Consider the following 12221-nt stretch of genomic DNA (forward strand, 5'->3'; position numbering starts at 1 on the left):
GACCTTATCACAATAGTTCCAACTAGGGGATGTATTATATATCTAGTAACAATTACATTAGAACATTAAAAGAATATTCGATGAACATTAGAAGAGCAGACGGTATGCATATACAAACATAAAAATATTACGCACGAAATTAGATTATTTAGTCATGAATAAGTACTTAAGATGTAGTCTAAGTATATACAAAGAAAGTGCTTTAACAATTTTGAATAATTACAGTATTGTAAGAGCAAAAGATACAAGATGGTTTAGAGTTATGTACATGTCTTGAGGCGTTAGTCTATCTCCTGAGAGGGCTGGCTGCATGGGCGTTTTCGTGGTTTTCCCCATGTGTAACATGTATACGAGCCAATTTCCCTTAGAAAGTCCTCCACGAAGGCATCCTTCCCCTTAGGCAGATAGTCCTCGAGGTTTCGCCGTAATTAAATAACCTAACCTAACCTATCTCCTGAGATGAAAGTAAAGGAGTGGAGTTGACGAGTGAAATCGCTCATCATAGCACATTAATTTAGTATATGGTATAGTTTTGTGAGAGCATAAGGTTTAGACTTTAACTTCGTTAGATTTGATTGTGTTTTTCGCCCATGCTATCTAGTTCGAAGCACCGGGTTTTGCTGTTTAAAATTAAGTTAGAAGAAAAATACATGGAACGTCAAAATAGAGATCTGAATTTCCTTGTCGTTTATGATAGCCATTCATTCCAATAATGTTCTTTACATCTAACCATAAAAGAATGTATTTAAGTATTGTTAAGAGTTTTAATTCCATTAAGATGCCATAAACAAGTTTCAATCAAGGATGTCTTCCCGGTTCTCAGATGCTAAATTTGTTACCAATAATTTTATATTTTCTCTTTTTAAATTTTTAATTAACTTTCTTCATATAATTAATTAATTATTTATCTTTTTAGAATTAATTAGTTGACTTTATTTATAAACTTTATCTAATAACTTTGTTTATAGAATTCTGTTATAGGATAAAGTCCAATGAACAATTTTCTTAGCGCCGGTTGGCGACTTGAACTCTTCCTTTCTTCTCCGTTGTCATTACCATTGCATTCAAAAGTTTGTGATTCAGTGGCGTAAATTTGTTTCTTTTGATCTAAATATAAATTCCACTTCCCTAAGCAGGGTGCTCTTGGCTGAAATCAGGAGAATGTAGCAGAACTGTTATTGATCTTTTATTTAAAACTAGAACTGTTAGTGAAAATAGCAATACGTTGGTCTATTGCGTCAAGAACAGGAGCGCTTTTGTTAAAGAAAATAAATGTAATTTGAGATTAAACAAGTCATTTAATTACTAGAGAGAAAAACCTAGGTTCGGATTTTCACTGAAACCCACGATATTCTAAGGACACTATTGCATTTCACTGTTTCTCAGTAAAATTATTCTATCCAGTGTTATCACATTTAGTCGCAAATATGAGCTTGTTTCCTTTAGAAGATTCTACACGAAAGATTTTTCTTTGGACAAACAGACCTAGTGCGCTTTACCATATTCAAACAGCCAATGTATTCGGCTCATAACAGTGAATTTCTGTTGTTAATGAATATCAGTTTTAAATTGCTGTATATACAGTAATCAAAATTTTACTTTACATAACAGGAATTCAAAATAAAGCTATTAAGCATCTTTAGCATTTGTAAATGATTTCACAACTATAAATAATTAATTATATGAGTATATTTATAACTAAAATTAACTTAGAAATTATAACAAGATAGTTACAGTAATAAACTTACGAATATTATATAACTCTGCTGAAAAGTTAAAATAATTTATTTCCCTTTAATTATTTTACTTTGTTTTGCGATAGGATTTCATCTTTACTCCTAATGCCTCGCATATTTGAACATATTAGCTCTCAGCCTAATAGGCTCACAAATTGGAGACACTAGAATAAATTTTATTGATAAATCAAATCCTATAATTTTATTCCAAGTTTTGCACCTTTAAAAATATTTAAAAAGCATGTAAACTTAATGCGCAATGAAGTGATCTATCTGCTCAATAATTTCGCCCACCAGCGGCCGAGCGGTAAAGTCGCTGAACACTGGTAGTTCGGTCTGTGGTTCGAATCCCGCGAACGGGCTGGCTACATGGGTGTTTTCGTGGTTTTCCCCATGTGTAACGTGTATACGAGTCAGTTTCCCTTAGAAAGTCCGGCCCACCAGCGGCCGAGCGGTAAAGTCGCTGACCACTGGTAGTTCGGTCCGAGGTTCGAATCCCGCGAACGGGCTGGCTGCATGGGTGTTTTCGTGGTTTTCCCCATGTGTAACGTGTATACGAGCCAGTTTCCCTTAGAAAGTCCTCCACGAAGGCATCCCGTCCCTTAGGCAGATAGCCCTAGTGTGCTTTACCATAATTAAATACACATCACAAACCACCGCTCAATAATTTCAAAACACTTATTTTTTGCAAAGGTTAATAGAGACTTAATATGAATATATCCCCCCCCCTTATTTGATAGCAAACAAATTAGCATTTTGGCTTTACATTCATATTTGGTATCGATTATTTTGACGATATCAGTTGATGAAATAGTTAATCTTTCATATCTTTCATTAGAAACAACTATAGCAGAACGTTTTCAATATTTTATGGTTGTCATGCCCCACCTAATCAGAATGTTTAACGATCTATGCCGCACGCCATGATAAAAGACGCAAGATCTCTAACTTTCATGTTACATGACAAATAGCCAGTTCTAAAGTTATAGTAATTCGATACAGCATTAAATCATGAATTTCACATGGAATTAATAATTCCAGCTGCTTAACTAAAATGAGCTCTGTGAAATAACAAACTTATTTCTTAAAGATTTTCATTTTTAATTATGTAGTACCAAACTGATATGATATGAAATTCTTTTAATTAATAATAAAGCAACTGATAAGTTTTATGAAGGTTTTCGAAAAAACTACAGTTAATACAAGATGTTTCTATTATTATATTTTAAATATTTTAGTATAGAATAATCACATGGATTTCGTAATCAACCAGCAAAAAATATTTAGATACTTATATATTAACGCAACCACATCGGCGTAATTTGGCTGCTTCCAAAGTTACTCGTCGAGTGCAAGTTAACGAATTTGGTGGAATTGTTTTTAAGAGATTTCCAAGCTAACAATATTTATCGTAAATCCAAAAACATTATCAACGTAGGAAAAGAAATCACACACTTCAGTTTAAAAATAAATTTTAATTATTAAATAAGGATTATTTTGTACATAAAGGCACATTCCTCAGGAACTTTTTCTACAGTTTTCCTCCTAGTTTTCGCCCCATTCACACAGGAGATATACATTCGCTGGAGAAAACTTTAGAGAATTGCACAAACTTGGCCTTGCGCAAATATAAGTCATACCGGCTATCTACTAAACGCATCTTATCATTGTTCTGTTTAGCGATTTTCTACATATTCTGTATTCCTGCAAAAAATTTTGCCATTCTTTTCAATTGTTGAGAAATTCCACAACAAACATACTTTAAATTTGGTTTGGTTTGTTTTATGTGATTACGGCAAAAACTCGGGGCTATCTGCTTAAGAGGAGGGAAGCCTTCATGGAGGATGTTCTATAGAGACATTAGGTATTTTTGGAAGTAGGCAATAGAGATTGAAAAATGAGCAAAGCCCTCCTCGGGAATCGAACCACGGACCTCTAGATACGCGCCCAGCGTGCAGACCACTACACCGCGAAGGCACGCTAAGAAGGTGGAAGAAATACCTTATATACTCCCCCTTTTAAAGGGTGACTGGAGCTTAGGGTACCCAATCGCCAAATCCTGGGTGTGGAGAATCATCATCCACCACCCTTTTAGTTCGAGCGCCACTGTAGAGACGTTAGATATTTTTGAAAGCAGACAAGAGAGATTGAAAAATGAGCAACGCTCTCGCCGTGAATCGAAACTTGGACCTCTGGATACGCTCCCAGCGTGCAGACCACTACAGCACGAAGGCACGCTAAGAAGGTGGGAGATATACCTTATAGTTTTAAGAGACACTGTCTCGTATACACGTTACACATGGTGAAAACCACGAAAACGCCCATGCAGCCAGCCCTTTCGCAGATTTCAAGCCTCGAACTGAACTACCAGTGTTCAGCAATCGGCCTCTAGTAGGCCTCAAAGCAGTTGCATTTATTTCATTAATTAATAACTGTCCTCAGTTTATTATTTTCAAAACTTTGTGCGTATCTTAAATAAGTTCATATATATTTTCATCGCATTCACTTCATAAATATTATTATCAGCATGTACTTTGAAGAATATATTTAACATTACATAATACTTGTTTTCTCAATTTTATGAATGTTGTACACATAATTTAAAGAAAAGTATGTTTTAAAATTAAAACAATTTTTCAATTTACAAAATATCTTTCTAGTATAATGAATCAAAAAGCATATTGTTGTCAAACAGAAGAACTTCACATATAATCCTTATGATTATCATTGATAAATTTTCCCACAAACTTTTCCACAGAACTGTTTAAAAATCATGTTCCCATGCAGAGAAGATTGTAGGTTATATAATTATTCGACTCTTGCAAAAACAGCTCTGGTTTGTATTCATGAAACATAAATTATGATATTGTATGTTAATGATCATAAAGCATTTTCTTACTGGCAAAGTTTTATTTACTGTAACATAATAAATAATAATAATTTCATAGCAAACAGGGAAAGATTAGTTATTTAACAAATACAATCTCACATTTTTTATTTCAATTTACTTTTTTAAAGGCAAGACATTCCCACAGATCAAAATATTCTTATATATAAATACAAAGTGCCCAAAATGAAACTAGATTGAATTGATCTTTTGTTTAGAGTAAGTTTTAATAAAATTCCAAAAATAATTTTCTGCGCCAGTTTTATTTTGGCTTCAGCGATACATGACATATACCTACAGAAATGCTCAGGCGTTGCTCTGCTTCAACCTGTATGTATATGATCAAATATGCTGCTCAGCTGAAACAGTGGCTAGGCATGCTGACTGCCATAATGATATAGTGGGTTTAAATCCAACAGATGGCATGGCTGTTTGTCAGCATATAGTGTCTGTGCGGCAATTAGGCACCGAAAAGGATAGAAAATCTTGTCAAGAGATTAGTAGTACGTGAGGAGAAAGAGACCGTTAAAGTGCCCCTGGGATTTTCTCTCTCAAAAGTGGGACAGAAGCATAATAGTTAAAAAGGTGCCATGGAAATGCACTTGTGCTGGCTTTGCTTCAACCTATACGTGTATAAATAAATAGTGCGGTTTAGTTTATGTGATTAGGGCAAAGCCTCGGGAGCTATCTGTAAAGGGGAGGGATGCTTTTGTGGAGGGCTTTCCAAGGCAACTGTCTCGTATACACATTACACATGGGGAAAACCATGAAAGCGCCCATGCAGCCAGCCCATTCGCGGGTTTCAAACCCCGGACCGAACGACTGAACTACCAGTATTCATGACTTTGCCGCTCGGCCGCGGGTGGGCTACTTTAAAGCAGATTTTAAGGCGAAAACTATCGCGGTTTTTCAATAAAACCGTTGGAGTCAGGAATGCAATGAAAAGTATACAAGAATGGCGGACGTTGCTTATCTGAAAGATTGTTTTGAGCATGATTGCTTGAAGAATGGTTATGTGCAGGATTGCCAGAGTTTGGTACATTCTGAAAATCTGGCGACTACTACTAATGTGGTTGCAATTATATGTAAGTACCAATACTTTTTCTAAAATAAAAGGCAAATTTCATACTTCTTTCAACTGAAAGAGAAACACGCTTGTGTAAAATTTAAAACTTGTCAAAAACTTTCCTTCCTTATTGTCATCGAAATCGATCGAGTTTATTCAAAATCTACGAGTTTTTAAGTTTTGGTCTAACTTTAAAAACCATACACCTCGTTTCTACAATAAAATTTGCGAAGCATGTCTACAGTAATTATAAGTCACAAACTTAAAAGTTACATATTTATGATTTCTAGTCGAGTTTTCTCCGTCATAGAATCCGAAATCTCAAAGTTAAGGAAATAAGTAAAAGTAACTAAGACAATTATTTATAATTAGCATTAATATATGGAAGAAAATCTACAATTTCGGATATATCTCTAGTATGACTTCTAAACAAACTTTACCATTTTTTTTTTTTGAATAAAAATGTAAAAAATTTAAAGCATAAAACTCATACAAGTTTTTCACCTCGCTACTTAAACAACTCTTGAATAGAATTAAAATTCAGCTCAGAAAGACTTTCACCTTTAAAAACTAAGTCCATAGTTTGATTCTGTCTTTCTTTTCGGAACGTAAAATAGTGTTACGAAATGTACAGGCGCGGTAAGATAGCTTCCCCGCAAAGCAGTTTTAGGGTTGTCTCATTTGGCGAGAAATCGCCCATTTGGCGACAAAATTGGCGATGTACCATGGACGGTTGGAGAACCTTCTGGAACCAATTCTTACCGGTAACTCCAGAATGTTCCCGAACACAAGCCGAAAGTTATATAAACTCTGCTGGTCCGCAGTCAGTTAGTGTGTGTGTCTTTCATCGAGAGAGAGTGTGTCTCTCATCGAGAGTGTGTGAGCCTCGTCTAGCGAGTCAATCCCTGCGGAGTCGATCGAGTTGACAGCCGGGCAGCGAGTGCCGAGTGGGTCGTCGAGTCCACTGAAGGAGTCTGTTAGGCCCATATCACACGGCGTCTGTTTCACTCGAACAACTGTTTCGGACAATTTTTCTACCTGCTTTATTATTGAAAGAAAGACGTGCGACTTTTTCCTTCCTTTCGAAAAAAGTTGCAAGTTGTTCGTTTTCAACCAATCAGCTATCATCGTCGAATGCTGTTAGCTTGTTTGTAATGGAGAACCAGTTTTCCCTGTGTTAACCCCAAAGCGATCTGTGGTGATTGGCTGTTGTGACAAAGCAGAAAATTGTTCCAAACAGTTGTTCTTTCGAAACAAGCCGATGTGTGATAGCAGCCTTAGTGTATCGCGGTTAGCGCATCGTCGAGAGAGCGTGTTGAGCTCCGGGAAAGGCTGAACCGAAGAGTCAGGAGCTGTGCTCGTGTGTCGTCGAGTGCATCGCGAGTTGTAGCGTGGAGAGTCTCGAGCGTACGTGGAGTTCCGAGAACGACCAAGCAGAGTCGGGAGCTGTACTCCGGAAAGCAGAGTCGGCTGCTTTGCAGGAAGCTGTCTCCACCGTGATAGCCTGATAACCTGAAGGCTGTGTCGCTGATCGTGTCAGCGTGTTTACAGTAGTTCATCGACGACTGTAAAACGTGTTTTGGAGCTGTCCTGACAATACTGGCCAATAAAGTGTGTTTCGATACTTCATCAAGTGTCGTCGTTATTCACTCCAAATCCGCACGAACCCCGTAACTACGTAAACGTAACAACTGGTGTCAGAAGAAGAAGGAAAAACGTAACAATAGTGTTAAAAAGGCGACGTTTTGAAGAAAAGGCATTACTCTTTGAAATATATATGTAGGTATAACTATAAAGAGGTTTTAAAAACTCTATTTTCTACAAATTTTCATCGTAATCATTATATTTCATTTTTAATGAAGAGGGTGGGATGCACGGGGAGTAAAATAAGATATATTAGAAATTTATTTATTCTTTATACTCATGGTATAAAATAACGGTTGTTGAAAAATGTTGTTGAAAAGTCTAGATAAAATACTTTTAAATTATTAAATTAACTCTGAAAAGCAACGCACTTTTATAACATTAAAGATAACTGAAAGAACTTATTCGTCTTCTATTACTAGAAACGTCTATGTCGAACCCAAATTTATCGAAACTGAAAGCTATAACATTTCTTTTATGAGGTTAAAAGAAAACTGTGAATATTTTAGCGAAATAGCGTAATATACAGCTTAGAAAATTTAGGTACACTAATTATATAAATTCTAATTATATTATTTATAAATAGCTGTACTATTTTAAACTGATAATTTTGATAAGTAATGTGCTGTTATAAATCGGAAAATAATTGAAATTATGGATTGGCAGCATCTTTCACAAATGGATATTTTCCAGGTCGTATAGATAACGAATGCAATAAAGCAAAGACGATGAATGATAACATCATCTAAATAGAGAGGTCAATCTAGAGTGTAGCTGCTTTTCTAGTGTTAAGTAAAATATCTCAAGATGTTTCAAGTTGTTGCAACATTAAGCTCATGAAAAAATTAGTAAAACAGAAGCTAAATAAGGAAAGAACTAACTGTAGAAAATTAACTAAGGAACGTTTACAAACATATGACTGTTTATTAGTATCGCGGCGAGCGACATCTTGATTTTGTTGTAAACAAGGTAATCTACAGTTCTCTTTATGAATTAACCTAAGTAATATTATGCTCCATTACCCATCACGTGATTATATAAACTGTCAAAGACAGAAATATTACCTCCAGCTGTTAAAGAAAAGCAACAAAAACTCACAACTGAAAATAAAAAATAAAAACTATAATTCTCTTTCTTTACGACAAAAGTCAAGTTCCACAGTTCTGAAGCGGATGATGCTGGCAGAGTTACAAATGAGGAGTCCCGACTCGCAGGTTTTTGACGCCTGGTCTTTGTTAGGAAACACAAAGATGAATGGGACGAATGGATGTAAAGTCTGTCGTATGGACTTTTCTTCGAGATCTGTTGCCAAATACTTTATGATAAATATGATAATCTATTTGCGAATATTCGGGGCTAAGGAGGCAATATTATACCTTGATATTATCTTTCAAATGCTTGCATTTGACTCAAAACTCATGCTTGCTTTTAGTTGCTGAAATTTAGTTATAGGTAGAGGGAAGAATATGAAGAGTTTGCTATCATTTTAACATAAGTAACAAAACTAAAACCTGGCAATCTTATCCTCCTGATTGCAAAGTTTACACACTAGCGCAGTATCTTTAATCATGTAACTCATAACAATTAATATTTGTGGAACAAAACATTTAGACAATTATAATCGGTATGTTACGGCATAATTTTGTATACATTCATAGTATACATTCATAATATAAGGACTTAAAATGCCTTTTTTATTAGTTACATTAATATTATAAATGTTGATAACTCTTATTACTAGATATTTTTAAGACACAAGGATTCTTTTATACGTTTCACTTTATTGTGCTCAAATGGGAATTGATACAATTTAAAACATTAAACCTCATTAAACTAAAAATTTTCACGTTTTAAAAGAAAAGAATTTGACTATATGAAGTCACGGTAGTTAAGGCAGCAATTGTTTTCTGTGTGAAAAACTCACTGAAATTATTTTGCTTGAGAACCCAGATATGATTTTAACTTTCACGCTGATGACATTTGTTGTATTTTTCCATACCAGAAAATATACCATAACAGAACAACGTTGTTCTTATTTCTAGATATCATAATATACTACTGCAAATATTAATTTCATTTTTGTTAATAACAGAATTTACCCGTTTCAATTAAGCTTATAATAAATCAAAAAGGAATTAATAATAATTTTCATTTGATTTCATATTTAAAACGTGAAGTTGGGGGAGAATTACTTCGATAGCAATGCTATAACAACGTTCTTTCAAAACTAGATTTTTGAAATTTTTCACTTGATCTTGTATTTGCAGAATAGAATACTTTATCCGTAAATTACTTTATTTGTAACATTTTACGATGTATTTAAATCTTATTCTGCATTTCCTTATTACCTTTGTTTCCTGAAACATTTTGTCTATAGGAGTTACAAGAAGTTCGCAGTATTATTTAAACAAATTTTAGCTTAAATAACACGCAAGAAATGAAACTAAGTACATATAATAAATTTGATATACAAATGATTTTAAGATTATTTTTAAAACCGTGAGAAGAGCAAATAAAAATATATCACATTAATCATACAATATAACTCAAGTAAAAGCATTTTTAAGTTTAATTAAATTTTTAATAAATATGATAACTATAAAAATTATTTCCATCGGATATTTGAAAGATCTACATAACTAGATTATGGATTTCCACCGCCTAGGTAAATAAATAGATTTCCAATTACCATGCAAATTCCGAAATTTTAATTTGTGAATCTAGATAACTAGATTATGGGTTAACCCCGAAGAAAGAAATAGATTTTAATTACCATGCAAATGGCGAAATTTTAATTTTTCGTTTCTGATGTTTTATTTTAATAATTTTTAATGGAGTTAAAGAATAAAGATATTTTTATTTCCTTTATATATTCGCAGAAAAATTAAACAATGAAATTACTCCTCACCGTACCTTAAGATAAAAGTTTCTTGCTTGAAGAAGTAGGAATTGATACACCATGACCACCTTTGCATACCACTATAAGCAACGTTTGTTAAGCTTGATTGAACGAATAAAAAAATATTATGTTTGTATATGACACGTAATGCTTTTCCATTTACGTTTACTGTCTGCATATATATCATTCATACACATTCCACGTATCAACTGCTATACATGTTCTTCTAAATCATATATCATGCATACTCATTTAAATCTCATTTTGTATGTCCTATATATTCATATATATTCTAATTATCACATATTACATGCCATATACATTCATCTAAATTAATCTAATAGTTCTTGAAAATATACCAGAGCATTATATTGCTTTCCATTTCCAACTATTTAAATCAAACAAAAAAACATATTAAAGATAAATTAAGAAAAAGTTTGATTTTAATTGTTCTAGGAAAACAAATAAAAGATCTGGATAACTAGAGTTCAGATTATTTAGTTACTAATGTGCAGGGTAGTAAAATTTTCATCTTCGTATCTGATGTAATTGAACTGCCCTTAATAAATGAATGTATTAAATGTAACAAAAGTAGGCCTCAGTACCATTTTAATGTAATATGAAAGTATATTTTCCTACGCATAGATCAAATTTGTAAGCAGAGATTTTCTACGACATTTGTTTTAAACCATGTTCCATATGTACCTTCAAAATAAAGCATTTAAAAGACTCCCTTCTTTATATTAATTACACTCAATGTTCGTAATTCCCGTAATCCGGATGTCGTTTCTTCCTAACACAAAATATGCTAGTCTGTTTTTCAGATTAAATCAATTAAAAAGGTTAACTTTTTCTCACTTACTTCATATGTATGTTCTGTGATGCTTCTTTGGCGAAATGAAGCAACTCCAATGATGGAACACAGCAATAACTTTTATTTAACACTAAAAAAATGGCGACATACAAACAAGAAGAGAAAACATATTCTATCATTTAAAAATAAATTACATTCTTCGTGCGAGAGTCGCACGAGGCACTCGAGTCTGGTTTCAAATATTGCCATTCACAAATACCTTAATGTTCATCTATTTAAATTATTTAAACTACAAAATTTTAATACTATTTAAAGCTGTTACAGTTCATTCGCTTACTCCATATTATAACTCTCACAATTGTTACAGCATGAAAATAAGTAATTTGCAGAATCATATTCATTTCACAAATATACTATAAGAGAAACATGAGTTGATTAAAATGACAAGTAATTTTAAGGTACAGAACGTGCAGAAATCAGTAGTCCGAATAACAATGTGTCAACAATAGCACTTATTATACGACTGAATATGGCTTTAAACAGACTTTGGATGGCGTTTTGAGGTATTACAATCCTAAGAACTTCAGTTCTGTGTTGGCGTTTATATGCCATATTGGCGGGCAATATAAGTATTATCGTGCCAGTCTTTGTACAACCGTTGCCCAGACATTTGCAAATGACAAAAGATCTGAAGAACATGTCAAGCAAAACAAGAATCAAGCATCCTGGATGTCCTTGCCGCATGGGTAAACTTGAAACTATCGTGGGAAGAAAGTCTTCTCGATTAGTTTGGTGGAAAAAGAAGAAAGGTAGGTCTGTCTCCAAGGATGTTCTCTCCGTCAAAACCGGAAGGCAATATACAGTTAGTATGGTGGTGTCTGTACGACCAATGGTGAAATTTTAGTGTTCTTTTAGAGCATAAAAAGTATTATTATTACGTCCTTTTCTCATCCGGAATCCTCAAGCATAACAAAGAAATGCATTTTATAATGTTTTTATTAATATTTCCCGGAAATTGAAAACTTATAAGTAGAAACATAAGTAACATTCGTTAAATGAGTAACGATGATATGATTTCATGCTAAGTTACTTTATTCAGTAAGTATTTTTATATGTTATGAGAGCATTAACTTCTTACAAAAACACGTAATTTTCAACGTATCATAAAAAATTAA

General features: G+C 33.6%; 1 protein-coding gene and 1 long non-coding RNA gene across 4 annotated transcripts in view; one reads left to right on the forward strand and one right to left on the reverse strand.

The window, feature by feature from the left end:
• The window catches only part of LOC118199378 (uncharacterized), a 93244-nt gene that overhangs the window by 56453 nt on the left and 24570 nt on the right, over positions 1 to 12221 (forward strand). The gene's annotated exons all lie outside the window — the stretch shown is intronic.
• Positions 1 to 12221, reverse strand: part of LOC146999109 (uncharacterized) — a 41146-nt gene that overhangs the window by 2531 nt on the left and 26394 nt on the right. The window contains exon 1 of one of the 2 annotated variants that reach the window (XR_015040871.1): positions 11095 to 11192. The exons of the other annotated variant lie outside the window; for it this stretch is intronic. This is a non-coding gene — a long non-coding RNA (uncharacterized LOC146999109). Of the gene's footprint in view, positions 1 to 11094; positions 11193 to 12221 lie in introns of those variants that run through there. 2 annotated transcript variants of the gene reach the window in all.

Source organism: Stegodyphus dumicola, chromosome 1, assembly GCF_044657685.1.
Source record: "Stegodyphus dumicola isolate Sdum_Otavi_A_Nest chromosome 1, ASM4465768v1".
Classification (NCBI taxonomy): domain Eukaryota; kingdom Metazoa; phylum Arthropoda; class Arachnida; order Araneae; family Eresidae; genus Stegodyphus; species Stegodyphus dumicola.